The sequence below is a fragment of the Kogia breviceps genome, chromosome 2 (genome assembly GCF_026419965.1).
Source record: "Kogia breviceps isolate mKogBre1 chromosome 2, mKogBre1 haplotype 1, whole genome shotgun sequence".
Lineage (NCBI taxonomy): Eukaryota > Metazoa > Chordata > Mammalia > Artiodactyla > Physeteridae > Kogia > Kogia breviceps.
The window spans coordinates 119,530,477-119,551,243 of record NC_081311.1 but is presented as its reverse complement, the minus strand read 5'-3'; the positions used below and the strand labels follow the sequence as shown (position 1 = coordinate 119,551,243).

General features: G+C 35.7%; 2 protein-coding genes across 8 annotated transcripts in view; one reads left to right on the top strand and one right to left on the bottom strand.

The window, feature by feature from the left end:
• Positions 1-13,618, bottom strand: part of MBD5 (methyl-CpG binding domain protein 5) — a 396,020-nt gene extending 382,402 nt beyond the window's left edge. For all 6 annotated transcript variants that reach the window (XM_067025972.1, XM_067025973.1, XM_067025974.1 and 3 more), the window contains exon 1: positions 13,002-13,618. The gene's annotated coding sequence lies outside the window, so the exon portion shown is untranslated. The remainder of the gene's footprint in view (positions 1-13,001) is intronic.
• A 175-nt stretch (positions 13,619-13,793) lies between these two features.
• The window catches only part of ORC4 (origin recognition complex subunit 4), a 93,507-nt gene continuing 86,533 nt past the window's right edge, over positions 13,794-20,767 (top strand). Inside the window, exon 1 of one of the 2 annotated variants that reach the window (XM_067025979.1) lies at positions 13,794-14,095. The gene's annotated coding sequence lies outside the window, so the exon portion shown is untranslated. Of the gene's footprint in view, positions 14,115-20,767 lie in introns of both variants that reach the window. The other variant, XM_059054326.2, reaches the window with a different exon arrangement.

Sequence of the window (20,767 nt, the reverse complement as noted above, 5' to 3'; positions counted from 1 at the left end):
ACAAATTTAAGGTTACGAGGTATGGGGGGAAGGGAAGGGGGAGGGATAGGGAGTTTGGGATTGACATGTACACACTACTATATTTAAAATGGATAACCAACAAGGACCTACAGAATAGCATAGGGAACTCTGCTCAATATTATGTAACAACCTAATTGGGAAAAGAATTTGAAAAAGAATAGATATATGTATATGTATAACTGAATAACTTTGTTGTACACCTGAAACTAACACAACATTGTTAGTCAACTATACTCCAATATAAAATAAAACATTTAAAAAAATTAGTCACAATTTTTTCTATATTACAATATACAAATAATACATATAATCACTATTAACAGTTAACACTTTTATGGCACTCAGTAAATTCGAGGCATTTTTAAAGGTGAGATATATATATATATATCCACTCTACCACTTAACTATGTGCCATTCTGTGCCTCAATTTCCTCATCAGTAAAACACGTGTAATAATTGTGCCCACCTCAGGGTGGTCTAGAGTCCAGGCTCTTAACCTGTTTGCAATATTGCCTGTTTAATGTGGAGTAATTAAGACCAAAAAAAGGGAAATAATTTAATACTACTTCACTTACTAAGAATTACCAAAAGCACAGCTTAAGCTATCAGTAGAATACCTACATTAATGAAGTGTGACCATTTATTCATATTTCTCTAATATCTGAGTTCAACAACATTTACAGGTGCCCATTTTATTAGCAAAGTACAGAACAGCAAAAAGATGGGGTAAATCAAGCCCTCATCTGTAGAATTTCAGGAAAGTCTTAAAAGTAGTTTTAGGAGTAACAGATTATTTTATTTTTTTAAAAAGGTAAACAATTTAAAAATTTAATGTATATATAATTTCACAAAGATTCTAAAACATGATTACTAATAGAAGCAGAGAAGGAAAAGGAAAGGAAGCCAAGTTTTAGTAAATGTCCACAACATGCTAGGAATTCACATGCACTTAGTACTATCATTTAATAGTCACAACTCTGTGAGAAATGCATCACTATATTAATTTTACAGATAAACTAAAGTTCAGAATCATAACAGCTCACCAAAGGTTGAATACTACAGTAGTCAGTATATGCAGCCCATGTTTAAACCTAGGCATGTCTCTGAAGCTATAAAGGTTGTTCCCTATTTATAAAAAGAGTATAATGGTTACCACTGATCATCTGTGAATATAGTGGTTAGAAGAGTATAGAAACATACTATTATGTTCAACATTTAATTTTAAGGATAAATTTCATAACCTTTCTTTCCCAAAGTTGTAGAATTTTAACAACAGAAAATGGTATTTGTCTCACTTTTACATTCTTAACAGAAGTTCTTGCACAGGTGCATACAAGCTGTGAGGAAATACTTCCTTAAGTGTGTTCCTCGGAATGTTTTTTCTGGTTGTTAAGATTAAATAAGATAATGTATGTAAAATGCTTAGCACAGGTGAGTGGCACAAAGTAAGCACTCAGTAAATGTGAGTGATTACTACTGCAGTAAAACAATCCTATTCAGCATTCTTCAATCATGTTTTCTAAACTTTGATGAAGAAACCTTCCTGGAGGTAGAGGGACCATGCCTATTAACATCACACGACTAGGGATCTCTGGAACATACTTTGACAGACAGACAAGTAGAAAGCTGTAAAACAGAGGGAACACATCAATCACGGACTAATTCCCAAATGATTCTTCAATTCTGTTTAGAAGGTATGATGACCTCTTAGTTATTAGTTATATTTAGTGAACTGTCTTTTCAAACACTAATGAGCTTCCCAAATACTTATGGTCTATGAATCATCAGTAGTTTACTAGATACTGTAGTAAAATAAAACAATGCTAGTAATACTGTTTCATTTAGAATATTTAATAAATAAGTAAAAAAGCAAATACTTAAGTAAATAAACACTAAACTCAATTCTGTAGTTCTTAATTTTAGATGTTAATCTTTTAAAAGTCATACCTGAGAATGCCACAGAGTTCAAGATCACCTGATGAAGGATGATGCATTGGCAGAATTCATCAACCAAGAGTAATGTGATGCACCCTGTCTATTCAGCAAATGCTTGCATATATTTTGCCTTTTTCTTATAATTTAACACATTTTGTGATATTTTGGTCTTAATAAAATTCAAGTAACTTATCCATCTTTTTATAATGTTCTTAATACTTGGGGCATTTCTTGAAGTTTTAGTTGTTAATTAGATTGTTTATTAATACAGAGAGAAACTGGTGTTCAAAGAGGCTTAAAATGTACAAGAAATGAAAATATCTTATTGACAATGTTCTAAGTTAAATGGAAAATAAGAATCAAAAGTTAAATTTCTTTAACTTTGTCTTTAAAAGTACTATTCCTAGGGAGATACATCAATATTTTCAAGGCTAACATAGAGGCCTGAAATAGTTAACGTAACTTAGTAATTTATAATTACTTCTGACTGTATGAATTACTCTTAAAAAAACCAAAATAAAGTTGGCATTGTATTGTTACCATTTTGCAATTCTACTTTTCTTAAAAGAAGTTAAAAAAATTTTGTGTTCCAATATGTTGACACAAATATGTCAAGATTGGAACAATTTGTGAATGTGATGTCTTCTACTTTCTCTGTCTTGGTACGCTCCAGACATGACACTGTTTCATATCCAGATGCCAGCTGAGGGTCCTCTCAAGTTGTCCAACTGAATGTGACAATCATTTGCTAAGATCTCTTAACAGCAGCCTGGTATACTTGCAGACATATTCTTTTTCTTCATTATTCAAACTTAGTCAATCACACCCAGGACATTCTCTTAAGCACATACAGACATCAATTTAATCCCCTTTTTTGCTTTTCTTTTCTAACTTCCACCTAGGTATGTTTAGGGCACAATGTCATATTCACTACTTTCCATTGATATCTGTGTTAAAGGGGTTTTAGGAGACCTGACCACTACAACAATGATTCTATGGGAAAAAGCGTTATGAGTTTTAAACTGAAATAAAAATGAACTCCTTAACAACCCTTTTGTAAGTACAGTTGACTCTTGAACAGGGGGTTTGAACCACGTGGGTCCACATATACACAGATTTTCTTCAATAGTAAATACTACAGTACTACACGATCTGCGATTGGTTGAATCCTCCCATACGAGGGAACCACGGATAATAAGACCAACTATAAATTATACTCAGGTTTTTGACTGCGTGAAGAGTTGGCATCCCTAACCCCCAACCTGTTCAAGGGTCAACTGTGGTAGTAAGCGTTTGTGTTGAGTATAAAGAATATTAGTCTAAGTTTAAATAGTAACCCTAAGGCTAAGAAAATCTTGGCCTACAACATACTGCAATTTGGCTCCTACATAACTCCTCAACATCACTTCTTACCATACACTCTCTAGTTCTTAGCTTCTGTCACTGTGACCTTCATTTAATATTAGGTACTATGCTTCCCCCCCACCATCAGGACCTTTGTACATACTGTTCCTTCCTTCCACAGAACTTTTTTCTCTCTTGATCAAGTTAACTCAAATTCATCAAAATTTCAGCTAACTAAACACTTTTTCAAAACAAAACAGAAGCTTCCCTTGGTCCCACTAATTGATTAATTGTCCTTCTAAAAGGCCTCATATTAAATACCATGTACCTCTCTACAGCAAATGAAACAGTTTCAACTTGCATTTATTTATGTGATTATTTGATTACTGTCCTTCTCTAAGACTTCAGTTTGGAAGAGCAAGATACATGTCTAGTTTTCCTCACGATTCCAGTGAGCACATTAACAGGTGTCAACCTACATTTGTTGAAGGAAGATATCGACTAACTACTGATTAAAAAAGAAAAAAAAAGATAAACACCAAGTCGATGACCCCTACATAGATTTAAAAGAAAAAATTACATGACTTTTTGGATTAAAGAAAATACAGAGTCATATTTTATAAAACTTATTAAACTTCCCATTTTTCAGAAAAAAAAAGTTCAGTACATAGTGGTAGGGAGTAGGTGGGATGGTAAGTTACATGATGGGGCCAGCTGGAAACAAATTAAATGCAAATAAACCTTATAAAGTAAATGGAGAAAAAGTAAGCTGTATCTTTTTGTTATTTTTAGAATTTATTTATATATAAGATTTATAGTTTCAATTGGGTACTATTTACTACTGATCCTAGGGACCAACCTGAGTATGAAGTTTAATTATGAAGGGAAAAAGAACCTCAGCATCCTTGGATAAAATTTTCCTATTTTAACTATAGTGTTTCATTTCCAACACATATTCACAATACACTTGCTTCAGACTCTGACGGATTTTCCAGTCATAATTGCAAAGAACTATTCACTGTCTTATTTTTTATGCAAGTTATTTTGTCCCCTATTCCTTTTCTGACATGCATTCTGGGAAATAAAATTTTAAAAACATAAATGCAAAGTATATTATTTCTAATCACTTTCCTAATTTATCGGGTTATTCTGAATTTTAATCCTAGCTTTCAAACTAGTAAAAATAAGCATCCCCATCCCCTTATCCCATTGGAAGCTTTGTCTTTACTTGAATTACTCTCTTCTGTGCCAACCTAGCATCTCTCCTCTACCTAAACTCTGATTAACTCATGTCCTCCCAGGAAGGCCACTGTGATTAACTCTGCAGAATTATAATTGCTTCTTTACTCTTCATGTTTACATACTGAGTTTGATGTTATTTTACAAACGCTCCTGAAGTGTTTTCAAGTACAAGTTTCAGTCACTTAAAAAAAAAAAAGGACTTAATCTTGAAACCTCCTGTTTTATTTTTGTCTTTATTCAAACCAGTATCTAAATATGGAAAACATCATAAAAATGTTAAGTGACTATGCCATCTGTATTCGGAATGAGCATACAATAATTTGGATCACTGATTAAAATAACAAAAGTCTATCTTAGGCCCATACATTGTATCTTATCTCAGACTGAAACTGATTTATTGTCTAACACTTTAAGACTGACAGTCTTCACCACTGGTTCTCCAGTCTATATTTTCCCAAGATAGTGAGAAATGCATTTTGCAATAAGAAGCAAAATATTTAAAAATCAGGATAGATTACATCCATTGTTCCTGCCTCAACTGACTAGGCTTTTCAGCCTGTTAGATAAGATTAGATCTGTCTAACAGACTTTATTCTGTATCAGCTATGATGATTGTTGGCCAATACTCAATTCTCTTCAAGGTATCAAGAGATATATTCATGTGACAATTAGGGGCTAGGACTGCAATTTTCCTGGGTCATTCTTTTTCTGAATCCTTTAATACGTAAGTGTATTTTTCCATTATAAAATTACTACATGGATATGAGCTTATTCTTTTTTTTTTTTTTTGCGCTAGGCGGGCCTCTCACTGTTGTGGCCTCTCCGGTTGCGGATCACAGGCTCCGGACGCGCAGGCTCAGCGGCCATGGCTCACGGGCCCAGCCGCTCTGCGGCATGTGGGATCTTCCCGGACCAGGGCACGAACCCGTGTCCCCTGCATCGGCAGGCGGATTCTCAACCACTGCGCCACCAGGGAAGCCCATGAGCTTATTCTTAAAAAAAAAAAAATCCCAGTAATACTAAAGTATGCAAAACAGTAAGAGTTCTTCAACCTTCCAGCATCCCACATACATACTTTCTATAACCTAAGGATACAATTTGGTACATATTTTCCAGACCAATTCTTAATGTATTTACAAAAATATAAGGCATATATTTTACACAATTTTTAATTTTATAAATATATTCAGATACACAAAATTATATTATATATATGTAAATATATATATTCTTATATGTTGTATGTATATTAACCTGTATGTAATTTTTTTCACATAAATGGGATCATACTGTGCACATTATTTTGTGACTTGGTTTCAACTTAGCTTATCTTACAGATCCTTCCAGGTTTATAGCCTACAAGTCAAATTTTGCATGGTTGTTAGCACTTATCTTTAGATACCACAGGTAGTCTTTCCTAACTTTCTACCCTATAATAATCCCAAAATAAAAGGATCATTACTTTCAGTGCCAAGGAAAATGAGAAATACAGTTTTTTCCACTGTAATGTTTCTTAATTAAAAGCATTTTAGCAAGTCTTCATTCAATTTAATATAATTTTCATTATTCCTGAAATGCTTAAATTTCCTTTAAATTTGTATTTTAATAAAAAATATATGTATATACATAAAGAATATATACATTTAATAAATCAAGATCTAAAATTAATAAAAACTAAAATTTAGTTTTATAAAAAGCAAAAGCAATATAATATAGGAAATCTGCCTACTAATAGAAAATTAGACACATACACAATTCTTTTTCTGACTCACTGAGGTAAACTACAAAAAACAGAGAAGCTGCTGAAAAAATGTTTTCAGAGAATTCTTAACAGCTTAAAAAATTTTAAAAACAGTTTATCAACGTACTTAAACACAGAAACCACAAACAGTATGAGCAGCAGACCAGAAAGGCAACATAAGATTAAATTAAAATATGTATTATGTGGATCTAGTCACCTCTCATACATATAAAAATACTTTAGTAATATGACTGCTGCTTTTGTTTTCTAATAGACAAAATACTGCTATGTTCTTCAAACTAGAATCAGGAGTCAAATCAATTGGATAGCAAACTAACACTTAACTAAGAATTTACTAATGTTAAAAGAGCTAAACTGGATCATTTTAATAAGATATGCAATAATATAAGCTGCTAGGTTTTATTATCAAAAACGATTGTTGAAGGAAATGCTATACTAATTCTAGAATAAAAAGAGCATCACTTTTAGACTTCTATGAAATAATTAAATGTTAATACTTCCTAAATAAAAAAAAGGAATTCATAAGGAGTGGCATGATTTAGGAAAGCCTATGGCTACACAAAATCACTGCCATTATTACTGGCGGTATTTGCATCTGTAAGAGCTTTCTGATATATAGTGAACAGAACACTGTAGCTTTAATTGAAGTTTGAATGTTATAAACAGTTAGATGTCTGGCTCTGGCCTGCATTCTAATACCATCAGCAGAACAGAGATGGGAAGCATAAACAAACCTTTTAACTAGATTACAGTCTCTAAAATGGCCAAGAAATCCTTCAGCACAAACTCCTGTGTGACAAATGTGGAAGAAGGAAAATGATTTCAGAATAATGTTTAAAAAAGCCTCTAAATTTCTGTCATTACTGGAACATGTAAGTGATTTCCTAAATATTTTGATGTCACTTAACATTTCCCTCCCCCAACACCAGTGAGCCTAGATTATTATTTTTAGATACTAGTAATATTAAGAATGTATGGGTTAAGTTAATTCGTGGTAAATAGATTAGTAGACACTTCTGAACTGCGTGTATAGAAAACAGTAGCTTTGAATACATGGAAAAATCACAGAATTTAATTACAACTTCTCTAAGAAAAGGTTATATAAGTCAAGTGAAATAAGGACTCAAACCAGAATTACTCACAACCAACTATGAATGAAGTATATGCTTTTCACCAGGTGTATCATTAGTGATTTTCTTTTCTGTTATGTCTAGCTACATTAGAAGATATACCTTAATATATGTTAAGCCTGGCTTGCACCTTGTCTCTCTGAAGAGTTCTACTGAGTCATTCCAACTTCTAAAATCTTAACATGATATAGAAATACCTCAAACAGAGATGCTTAAGAGTTAGAATCTCTATTTTTAACTGAATTACCTTTAGGTTATCTAAGGAGATTATTTAGGATCACAGACTTATTCAATCCCACAAATTATTCAGATTGGTATAAAAGCAAGAAATCACGTTATAAACATTCCTTTCTGAAGAATAATAGATGACACAGAACAGTTCTTTAGCATTTAAACATATTTCCAAACTCTACAGCTCATAATGCTTTGGCGTAACGTTTATAGGATAATAGAGTCAATATAAGCATATAGGATGAATTGCATTACTTAGGATGGATATGGAAGTTACTTGATTAATAAAATAGAATTTTAAAAAATAACCCTTTTCTCCTAAAAGCAAAGGATGTAAAAATCAATTCTGATTAGCTGGGTCAAAAAGTATCTTAATTCAGTAGCTGCTTTAAAGAACAGCTATATAATAATTTAGGCATCTAGAGAATCCAACAAGTTGTCCATTCTTATACTAAAAAAAATTGACATTAAGCAATACTAAAAAGGGTACATTAAACTTAATCATATATACATGATGTAATAATTATGAAAATATTGTAAGATAGAAGGTCCAGAAAGTATGTATGTATACACACCAAAAACATTAGGCCATATAAATTCCCCTTTATTTACAGGTTTTCCATTATCAACAGTTATATAAAAATTTTTATAGTAAATATTCACTGGGTCACAAATTGTTGGAACCTCCAAACTTCATGAAACAAGATACTAAATTTAACTCCATGCAAGACAAAGGAAGTTCAATATGTAGGCTTAAATGTCATTTTTGCCATACAAAGAGAAGACTGACTTTATGTATATTTTATTTCAAGTTGCACACTGGTCTGCATCTATGTTCCTGATAAAGGATTGGATTTTTTTGGTTTGTTTTTCTGTCCTTGTAAATTTTTAGAAATTTTCCATTGCTCTGTCAATAAGCTATTGGGGCCATAATTTTACTAATGTTTACCAGCATACTTACTGACTGATAAAAACTCTTTATTGTAAGTGTTTTTAATTAGAAAGTATCATGAATTTACTATGATGGAATATTTTGCTGCCACATGAAAAAATCTTTTTTTGTTAGTAACAGGTTTCTTCATTTATAACATGGGGACAATGTTACAAAGTTAACAGGAGCACTGTAAGGGCTGACTGAGATTGATAATATTTATCACAGTGCTAGGCACTTATAATAATCGGTAAGTATAATTATTACTAATATAGAAAGTTAAGAATGAATGTAACAGAGATCAGAATTGACTGACCCTCAGAAGTCTATTTACCTTCACAAGATAATGTACCAGCAGGGGATCCCCTCCTTTTTAAAAATTGTGAATCAATATTATTCTAAAAGGTATATAATGGCAAAGGAAATTCAGGAAATCTCTTTCTCTCTAGTATACTTTTAAAGTTACTGATGAAAACTTTTTAAACATGCATTTTTCCACCTAACAGTATCCATTTAGTTAATAAAATTTATTTAGGCAGAGACATCAAATAAAGATATGACCAATTCGCCTGTGGAATACAATTAAGGTATGTCTTCACATTAAATTGTAGGGACCCATACTTGTTTCTCAGATGCCTAGCAGAGTGCCTGACATACAGTAGATGCTCAATAAATGTTTAATGAATAATTAAGTACAATCTGTTTTGCACATACATTCAAAATACAGACAAGTTTCCAAAAGTACATAAGTTGGACATAGGCCTTCTGGCTGACCTCCTGGGGTCCCACTGATGACTAGGAATAAATGTTCATATCCACAGAAAACTGGAAAGTTCATAATTATCTGGGTAAGGACCAAAAACGCAAAGTCAGGGAAACATGTCACCTAAGTATCAGTTGCTTTATAGAGATAGTAAAAGCAGCCTAATCATTCCAGTAACCTATTGTACCAGCTACTCAATGAAATAAAATTTAAATGTATTCTGAACATTTACTAGTACATTCTTAATTGGAGTTTTTTTTATCAATCCTTATTTAAAATAAATCACTTATGGGCTTCCCTGGTGGCACAGTGGTTGCGAGTCCGCCTGCCGATGCAGCGGACACGGGTTCGTGCCCCAGTCCGGGAGGATCCCACATGCTGCGGAGCGGCTGGGCCCGTGAGCCATGGCCGCTGAGCCTGCGCATCCGGAGCCTGTGCTCCACAACGCGAGAGGCCACAGCAATGAGAGGCCCGCGTACCGCAAAAAAAAATAATAATAATAAATCACTTTTGTCAAATTGCATCCTGTACAGAATATGTTTTCACTTATTATGAGTACTATTTGTTAACAGGATTAAAATTGGCTATTAGAAAAAGTGAGAACCACAGTTAAGATAAAGAAAAAAAATATTCGTGGTAGTGAATAAATTGTAGCAGGAAGGAAAGGAAAATGGAAGAAAAGGAAGAAGTTCTACATCTGAGAGTCAAAAAATTCAAATATGCCTAACTCTAATAACAATTATGACAAACAAGCAGTAGGGCTTACTGTGTACGGGACACTGTGCTGCAAGGTATATAAATGTTAACAAGAAAAAAATCTTTAGTCTTACTTAAGCAGTTCATAAAGCATGAATCACAAGTAAACATTTATAATACAATATGCATTCTTCATATATATATATATATATATATATCCTTAATACAAGAGTAAGAAGGGTATTCACTGATTAATTGGAAGTGCGGGGGGAAAATAAGCATTAGGGAAAGCTGAAATAATTCTCAAAATAGTAATAATCCAAGATGAGAGAAATCAGTATCTCCTAAAAAAAATCAACAACAAATTACTGAATTATAAATGGACAAAATTATGGCTTTATAGCTATTTGCCTTAATATTCTTAGTATAGGCCCCCATATAAAACCCTTAAGTGCCATACACAGAACTGTGCACAAGTTTCATTGCTGACAAAAGAATATGAGGTAGTGCAGCACAGTGAATGTCAAGAGACCAGAGTTCTCTGGTCCATGTACATCCACTTACAGGCCTTGGAACTATGCACAAGTTCCTCAAACTCTCTGAACTTCAGCAATATGGAAAATGAAGAGTTGGATAAAGTGACCTCCAAGATATCACCAAGCTGAAAATTACAATTCTAAAATATATCTTAATACTTTAAAAATAAGCCATAATAAAAATAAACAGATTCCTAAAGGTAAGTCATTATCCAACTTAGAGGAGGTCTGGAATCTTCAAACCATATAGGGTTACCCTGGGGGTGGTGGGTAAGAAATGTTTTCAAAGGAAAACAGAAAGTAAGTAAAGGTATTATAATCAAGCTGTAAATTTTCACTCTGTTGCCTACTAGGAAATTACCACCCCAGTTACCTACACAATTCGCTTTACTTAAGTGATTTCTTCACTAAGTTCTACTTTCCATCTTTTATGTTAAGGTTCCTGAGGTATATTAAGGTGAGGACAAGAAATCCTAGGTGGACCTGGAATAGTATTATTGGGAGACAAACTTGAACTTGGCACAGATTTCTGCTTAACTGCACCAATTACACCTCAGAGAAAGGTAAGAAATTGTTGAAATTTATAACAGAAAGGAGGGAAACAGGACCATGTTGTTTACTGTTACACAGCTTTCCCCCCCCATGTGTAAATGTCTACTTTTGCACACAGTTGGTAATTAAAATTTTACAGAACAAGTTTCTACATACGCAATGCTTTTCTGTCGGTAAAATGTAAGTATATTTTGTTTTGGCTTTACCATCAAGAAAACGAAAAATTAAAAGTATTATCATGTCTTTCTAATATTTATGTCAAATATCCTTCTAGATTTATTTTTCTTCAATCCTTTCTAGTTGATCAAATTGCTGTTTTCACATTGCCAGTCTGATCACAAAATTGCTACTTTACAGCAGAATATTTTTTGCTGACATAAATTATGGGATCAGAGATACCAATGCAGTTTCAAAAAAGGGTGTGTGTGTGTGTGTGTGTGTGTGTGTGTGTGTGTGTGTGTGTGTGAGGGGGGGGGAAGGAGAGAGGGAATGTGTGTGTGTGAATGTGTGCATCCATCTTTAAGGAAAGGATAAAGAAATGTACATATAAAACAAAATACCACTTTCCAATGTAAGCCCTAGTAAAAGGCCTACATCAGAAATATACTTTCTAGCATTTCTGAAATCAAATACAGTACTGAATTTGAAAACCATTCACTAAGAACATACCAAGTAAAAATGAAGAACACTTTTATCAAGACTGTTAATCTATAAACCTGAATTTAGATTTATCTTTCAATTAATATCTCACTACAATGCATATTCTAACTACATCATGATTTCTTTGACTCATGAAAACATATTTTAGAAATTTGTCTCCTTTCACATATACTGAGCAGTTTGGTTCAGTACCCCCAAGAGATGAAAAACTCATCTCAATTTACAACAGTAAATAAATAATTCAGTTAAAACTGAAAGTGGTACCAATCCAGCAAACTACTGATGGAGAGGTTTGGCCTTCCATGAAGCCAGACAACATAAAAGTTTTCAATGGGGATTACTTTGTTCAGACAAGTTACAAAGATTAGAAAAATACCCAGATTGATTATGAAACAGATAATATTTTCATCTTATGTAAAATAAATACCTGGAACGTATATAGGGAGAAACAATACCAGTGGTATTAAAACTTTAAGCATTTTAAGCTTTGAACTTTATATGCTGATATATGAAACAAACATTTAACAAAAAAAGCAATAATACAAGTCAAAACCTAACCAAAGGCCTCTATCAACCAAAAATTTGAAATTTTCTATGCAAGTCAGACAAAACGAAAAAAAGGAAAATTAAACCCAGAAAGCAAAAACCAATCAAGTCTGTTCCAACACTGAAGTCAATATCCAAATCACACACAGAACCAAAAAGGGTAAAACACTCAGGTCTACAAATGGATAAGCAGTTCCGATACAATCCAGATCCCGACATTTTCCCACTCAGAAACAAATGCAGTGGAGCTTTTCCTAGGGAAAAAGGAAAAAAGCTCTCCAAATGCTTTTTTTAAAGTGACATCTAGAAAGTGTGCCTCTTTCTGTCTCTTTCCCTGGCGCCTCATTGGAGGAAGGAGGGGGTTGTTTTTGTATTCTCCCCCACTGGAGCAAGACACAATCAGATGTTAGCTGGAGGAGAGAAACCACTTTTGACAACAGCAAATAAAAATGAAAAGTACCCTTCCTACTCTGACAGGATGGGCACCCACCTCACACACCCCTCCCCACTCCAGCCCCTCCTTCACTGCCCCCCCAGCACCACCCCCTCCTCACCCCGGAGCTCCACTGCGTATGTGGTTTGGTGCTACTGTTGCCCCGGAGTTAAAGTCAGAGCCAGAGGAAGGCAATGAAGCCCCCACAGACACACTTACCTTTCCTGCCCCCCACTTTTGAGTGCCTTCCCTGGAGCTGTGGAGGATGACACAAAGGGTAATAAAGGGGGGGGAGTGGAGGAGGAGGAGGAGGCGAAGGAGGAGGAGAGCTGGGGAAGTGGCTGCTCCCGGGTGTAGTGAGATGTCTCCAGCCAGGGCCAAGCAGCAGCAGCAGTAGCAGTAGCAGCAGCAGCAGCAACAGCAGCAGCAGCAGCAGCAACAGCAGCAGCAGCAGCAGCAGCAGCAGCGAAGGGTCTGTGTTGCTAAGAGGCTTTTGGTCTCTTTCTCTCCTTTCACGGCCAAAGAGGAGGAGGATGGAGGGGGCTCGGGAGGGAGGCTAGTGGAGGGGTGAGGGGGTAGGAGTCGTGGATGGGGATTTTCGAAGAAGAAGAAACTCCTTCTCCTTCTCTCTCAGGCTCAATCCCCCTCTCAGGTCTCAGGGCTGGAGGGTGGGGGAAGGAACTCAGCCGCCTTCCCCCCACCCCCCTCAATTCAAGGTTGAAGTGGGGTAAAATTAGTGTCCTGTCCCTTTAAAAATAGAAATAAAAGGTGCCCCCCCTCTGCCACTGCCTCTCTCTTCATCATCAGCTGCTGCTGCTGCTGGGGTCTCTCTGCTTGGGGGGGGAGGGGGGGTTCGGGTAGAAGAGACGGGAGGCACTCACTGCGCATGTCTCTCTCTGACGGGAGGCTGGTTGGTTGAAGGCAGGAGGAGGGGGAGGGGAGGAAATGAGATGGTTTCCCAGAAGGCTCCGAGGCGATCGCGACCCGGAAGACATTGTAGCGCGGGGCGGAGGGGGCGGGTAGAGAGGCGGGGGCGGGGAGTAGGAGGAAGTCGCTACTCTTTAACGCCCCCAGTCCCCTCCTCCCCCCTAAGGGAAAGTGGAGAAACGGAAGTGGGCGTGGACGGAGGCGAAAGGAGGTCACGTGTTTGTGCGGGAGGGGGGCGGAATGGGAGAGGCGGTGCCTGCGCAGGGCATGCCGGGAGTCTTGGTGTAACGTTGGCAGCAGCAGGTGAAGCGGTATAGAGAACGCGGCGAGAGGAGCCTGTGAAGGAATTCACGCGGTCTCCAGAATCCTGCTCTGCCCTGATAAGGGTAGGCTTTTGCGTGAGAGGTAACATGGCGTAGGCAGGCCTCAGAGCCGTGGGCGCCAGTGGCGAAAAGCGAATCGAAAAGGGGAGGACGGAAGGGTGTGGAGACTGGGAATGCGGGAAGGGGGGCAGGCTTGTTTAGGCCAGACAGGCCAGAAACTAGGCGGGCTGCTTCCGTCTCGTGGCTTTCCTGTGAGCCAGCCGGCGACGAATGCTTGACGAGCGTCTGGCGTCCTGATGAGAGTAGATCTGTGGCAGGTGGTGACTACACCCCGGTGATGGTGAGGAATGTGATGGTCCAGGTGTAAGTGAGGAGTGGGATCTCAGGAGCCTCATTAGATGACTCTGGTAACTGCTTCTTCAGCTCAGAGCGGGGCACCTGTCCAGGGAGAGAGACAAGCTGTGTGAATTTTGACAACTTCTGGCATTAGACGCATTGTTTATATGGGGTGTGAGGACCATCAGCCCTTACTTGGCTGACCTCCCTCCCTGGAATTCTGGAGAGGCTTTGGGGAGGGAGCAAGCTGGGAATTCTTCAGTGGAACTTCCCTCCGTGTCTTGCCTTGCTGCCGCAACACAACGACTGTGGCTGTTCTCAGAAGGGCATGTGAGATTGTGTAACCCTTGATAGTGTGTGTCATGGTTGAGAGAGAAGGGACATCATCGAAGTTTGCCCCTTCTGTAGATAACAGATTTTTTAAAAAGGTATTTTAAATGTCTTTGGTTATTAGCCTCGGATTTAGAGCCTTTGATTTCTCAACTGAATGCTACTACTATTTTTGCTGGGAATAGTTTCCCTCATGTTAATTAAGAGTATTTAAGAAAGGATTCATGGATTTTCATTAATAAAGGTTTTTTTTGTAAAGTAGCACCGTTTCTTTTTCACATTCAGTCAATATCATACCTAAAACCATTCCAGTCTTTCAGTTATCTTCCTTTGTAAAGGTGCTTTGAAAGATTATGACCCATGTATAGTTTCTTTTAAGACCGAGAATCTGAAATTCCTCATGTTTATTGTGTTGGTATTATTTAATTCTGTAGTGGTTCCTTTAGGGTACTCAGTTAAAGTTCCTACTTATTTTTCTTGTATGTTTTGACAGTGGATTCTATTTATGCATCATTGACTAGTGCTTTTACCACTTTCTGTGTGTGCAGTAATGTTGTCAAATGGAATAAAAACTCCTGTGCCTTAAAGTTTTGTTTATATTGGAACCAAATGTTTGCCACTTTAGAACGAAGAAAATTATAGCAGACCCATAAAAGTGCCTTAGATAACAATTTTTAAATCTTTTTTAATGGCAAAATACTAAATGTGCAAAAAAGTGTACAGATCATAGATATGCAGTATAATGAATAGATATAAAGTGAACAAAATGTGCAAAAATGCACAAATCATAGATGTACAGTATAATGAATAATTATAAAGTGAACACTGTAATCACCACCAAAGTGAAGAATTAGAACATTGCTGGCACCCTCTCCGTCCTCCCATTCATTCTTATTCATTCCTTTCTGCTCACCACACCCAAAGGTTAATTGGGATTGTCTGGATTTTTATGGTAATGATTTCCTACTTTTATTTCAAGTATTTTTTACCCATCTTTGTCAGCATTCCTAAACAATATACATTAATTTTGCCTGTTTTTAACCTGTATGTAATTGAATTACGTATAGTTTTTCTCCCATGTTGAAATTTTTAATCCTGTTAACAGCTTTAGTTCACATATTTGCATTGTTGTATAGTAATGTTTATAGTATAGTAAGTGTAGTAAGTCTTTTTATGAATAAACCACAATTTAACTAGTCTAGTATTATGGACATTTGGATTGTGTCCAGTTTTTAGTGCTTAGAAATAATGCTTCTGTGAATGTTCTTACGCATGTATTTTATGTACGTAGCATGCATTTCTGTAGAGTGTAGATTATGCCAAACTTTCCAAAGCGAATATATAAATTTAGACTCCCACCAACAATGTATGATAGTTCCTTTTTTCTACAGTTTTCATAACAGTTGATATTTTTTGTTTTTGCCGACCTGATGAAGGTAGCTTTAGGTTATTGTTTTGATTTGCAGATCCTGGTTATTAATGGGGTTGAGCATTTTTTTCAAAAATTTATTGGGTATTTTAGAGGTAAATGCTGTGAGGCATTATGTTCCTGTAAATGTCTTTACTGTACCCTATTAGTTTGACTGGATGTAGAATTCTAAATTGGTAATGTTTCTCTTCAGATTTGAGAAAGAACTCTTAGTGTTTGATATAAAGTTTGAAGCCATTCTTATTTTTAACACTGCACTTTACTTTCTTCTCCCCTATGGAAGCCTCTACAACCTTTTTGTCTGAAACTTATAGAATCTTCTCTTTGTTTTACTCAGTGTTCTGAAATGTCACAGTAATGTGAGGTGACTTATGAGTCTATAGAAATCTACTTTGCTGCGCATTTCATGTATTCTTTCAGTCTGGCAACCTGTATGCCTCAGCTCTGAGAAAGTTTCTGATACATTTTGTGTAATTCCCTTCCCTCTGTGTTTTCTGTAACTGCAATTAGATATTGTACACCTGGACCTATTTCTTTTCTCCTATTTTTCATCTTTTTCCGTCTTTTGCTTTTCACTTTCTGGGAAATTTACTTGATTTTTCAAGCCTTGAAACTTCCATTTCTCTTAATCATATTTTTAATTTTGAATACCTTTTTTTGATCTTTGTATTTTTTTCCAAAGCATTCTGGTATTTTTTTTCTCTTTATGGATTTAAAGTTTTGTTTTGAGGTTTATTTCTCCCTGCGTGCTCTGTGTTTTCTAAGTTATTCTTTCTGTTGGTATATTTTAGTCTCATTTTAGAGGCTTTCCTCAGCTCTGTTGTGATTCTTGATTCTGTGTTCAAATTTATGTAAGGGGCATATTTCATGTCTCTCTTAACTTAGCTAGGGTTTACTAGCTATTGATGTTTCTCACTGTGAAAGATTTGGCTGGGACATATTTAGGGGGGAAAACCCTGATATCAATTTCTTTAGGTATTTGGAAGCTTTTTCTCTTGGGCCAGTAAGAGTCCAACAAGAAGGATTTTCCAGTCTTCTGCCTATAAGTCAGTGGTTCTCAGCTGTGGCAATAAGATCTCCCCAGGGGACATTTGGCAATGCCTAAGAGACACATTTGATTATTAAGAATGGGTTCCTACTGAAAACAGGTGGGTAGATGCTGCAGGTGCTGTTGAAAATCCTACGATGCACAGGGCAGCCACCCACAACAGACAGTTATCCAGTTCAAAATGTCAGTACTGCCTATCATGAGAAGTCCTGCTCCAGGGTATAAGCCTGATTTCCAGTGCTCTGAGAACCAGGTGAAAGCAGAGCTCAGGAATCTCAACATTCTCTCTCTTTCTATATATATATATATATATATATATATATATATATATATATATATATATATATATTTTAACATTTATTTTTATATTTATATATATAGTTATTTATTTATATATAGATATAGATATATATTCCTGCCCTAGGCAGGAATAAGCAAATATTGTTTCCATATGACAAGTCTTTAACTATTATTTGAAATGCTTTCTTTGTGGTGAAACTCTAGTCACAAAACATCAGCAGAGGACCGTGTATCTGAATATATCTTTGTGGGGTTGTGCTATTTTTAACCACAACTTGGCCACGAATTGTTTAAAGAAATTGAAAATATTTTTGCGTTGAATGGTTTAGGGATGAACACATAATAGTCTGCTAATTCTGTTTTGGGGAATGTGTTTCTGCTGTTAAAATCTAAAATGTTCCTCAAACAATCCTTTATTCACCTTAGGTCTGTGGTTTCTAGTGGAGGTGGGACTGCCTCCTATGGGGTGTTTGTGGGGCATTTCTGGTCCCAAGGATGGCAGCCAGTCCCAGAGAGGGCAGGGGCCAGGATAGACTGCCTGCCGTGCTCGGAGTGGTCCAGCATGAGGAAGAACGGCTCTGTGCCTGCATGTGCCTTTCCCACGTCTCCCAGGATGTTTACATGGGTTAAAAAAAAAAAGAACATTATGATTTGAGCCTAGTACTCCATTTTTAAAATAAACACATAGTATTTTTGCAGGGTTTTAACGTACACTGAAATTTTCCACAAATGCAATTACTGAGTAATTTGAGGGAAAATAGTACTTTGTTTTGTTGGGAACTTTACCAAGAGCTGTTCATCATTTTGGCAACGCCCTTATGGTATCTGAGCTGCTGGTAGGGCACGCCTATATCCGTCTTCATTTGTAGCCATGGCATGCAAATATATAACAGAGGGAATTGGGGATTCATTATATATACATAGACCCGCTTTGTGTTCTGATGGAGTGGAATAGAGGTTCTGTTTAATTTTAACCATTTTAGCACTGCAGGTCTTTTGGAGATGGCTTTGTCAATGAATTCTAGCCGAAATTAAAATACTGGTTATTAAGTGACCTTGATGTTATGTGTTCATCTTATTTGAACAGGATTGGCTGATGAGTCTGGATAGCTTTGTATATTTTACTGATGCTTTAATGGGAAAATAAAATGTGAGTTGACCATTGTAAACTAGGAGGTAAATGAAATATGGAACAGACAGTTGTTCCCCATCCTTTTATTTCAATTTGTTTCCCCCTTTTCAGTCCCAATCTGCCTTAAATGCTTATCTTCAAGCAAGCATTTGTTGGGGTGGTTAGTTTTTCCTAATTTTTTTCTCCTTAATCTCACATTCTTCTCTGTCTCCCTTCTCACCTCCATAAAAATACAACAAAATCTTAGTCTTTTATATTTTATACTGCTTCCTTGATTAATATTGGAATTGAAATTTACTATGACATTTTGACTGAAAGGTTGAAGTCAGACTTGGCAAGATTAAAATTCTAAGTGTGTTAGCTTTTCTTTTGGCACACATATGCACATTTTCACATTTCCTTAGGGCTTTCATCTTTCTGCAATTTAAAAAATATACATATTTTTATGTAGATGACCCAGAAATGTCAACGTATATTGTTCTCAACACAATCATTTCTAGTTCAATATACGTCTGGGTCAACCTACTTTATAATGAGTAAATACCAAAAATATTTTCTCTAAAAGCTGGGTGGTTTGTATCATGTCCAGTTGTGTTATAGCACCACTCTGATGCAATGTCTCATGGGCCTAATGTATTTAAAATTTTATGTTGAAATAAGTTTTATATATGTGACATACATTTTTATACAGTTTTTTACTGTCACAGCACTGATTATTCTGTATACTCAAATTATAAGATATATTATTTAATTTAAATACACAAGATAATTATTTTGTAAGTTACCAAAAAGTAATATACATTCAGTGTAAAAATGATCAGAAAAAATTTAAATTACCTAAAATCCCTATACCTATAAATCTGTTAAGATGTTGATATATGCAATTTTAGTGTTTTTTACGTGTGTTTCTGTACATTTATTAACAAAGCTGTATCAAAAAGTTTGTTGTATTCTTTTAAAAGAAATAACATGTAGCTAGCTAGCATCTTTCCAATGTATTAAGTACTTGTATAAAATGATATGATGCTTATTTGCTTTATATTGCAGATATCTTCCAGCCTCAGGGAGCTATGTTCCTGAATAATGCCATGATCAGTGTTGACAGGAGAAAATAAAATATAAAAAATTTTCTCATTCCCTATATAAATGTTCTTCAATCATCTGATTTCTTTAAAAACAACAAAAACAGATCAATTAATTTTAAAGTAGTTTTAAAGTAGCTAACATTCCCCTTGAATTACCATCTATTGTTTTACAAATATTCCTGTAGGGTCACAATCTGCTAAAGCAGATTTTGCCCATACATTTTATTTTTTTTACTTCATTTTATAGATTGTCTGTCTCACTGACTTGAACTGATTATCTTTTGTGCTTACATTTCATTTTCACAAATCTTCTATAAGCTTGTATTCCTACCTGGTGTTTTCACAAATTGTGCCTTTGATTGTGCCTTTTTTTTCTTTGAAATTTTTTAATGGATGTGGGGGTTTTTTTTGTTTGTTTTCCAGAAAAATTGAGTGTATAGTACAACGAATTGCTATATATCCACACTCACCCAGTTTCTCTTATCATTAACCTAGTTTCCCTTATTATTAACATTTTGCCTTAGTGTGGTACATTTGTTGCAACTGATGAACCAGTATTGATGCATTATTATTAATCAAAGTGTATAGTTTACATTAAGGTTCACTCTTTGAATTGAACGTTATGGGTTTTGACAAATGTATAATGACATATATCCACAATGACAGCATCATACAGAATAGTTTAACTGCTCCAAAGTCCCCTGTGCTCCCATGCATGCCTTGAACTCTTGGCAACCACTGATTTTTCATTATCTCCTTAGTTTTGCTTTTTCCAAATTGTCATATGGTTAGAATCATACAGTGTGTGCCCTTTTCAGATTTGCTTTTTCCCTTAGCAATATGCCTGTAAGTTTCCTCTATTTCTCTTCATGGCTTGATAGCGCATTTCCTTTTAGCGCTGAATATTTCATCTTATGGATGTATCACAGTTTGTTTATCCATATACCTACTGAAGGGCACCTTGGTTGCTTCGAAGTTTTGGCAATTATGAATGAAGTTGTCATAAACATTCAGGTGCAGGTCTTTGTGTGGACATAAGTCTTCAGTTCACTTGGGTAAATACCAAGGTGCATGA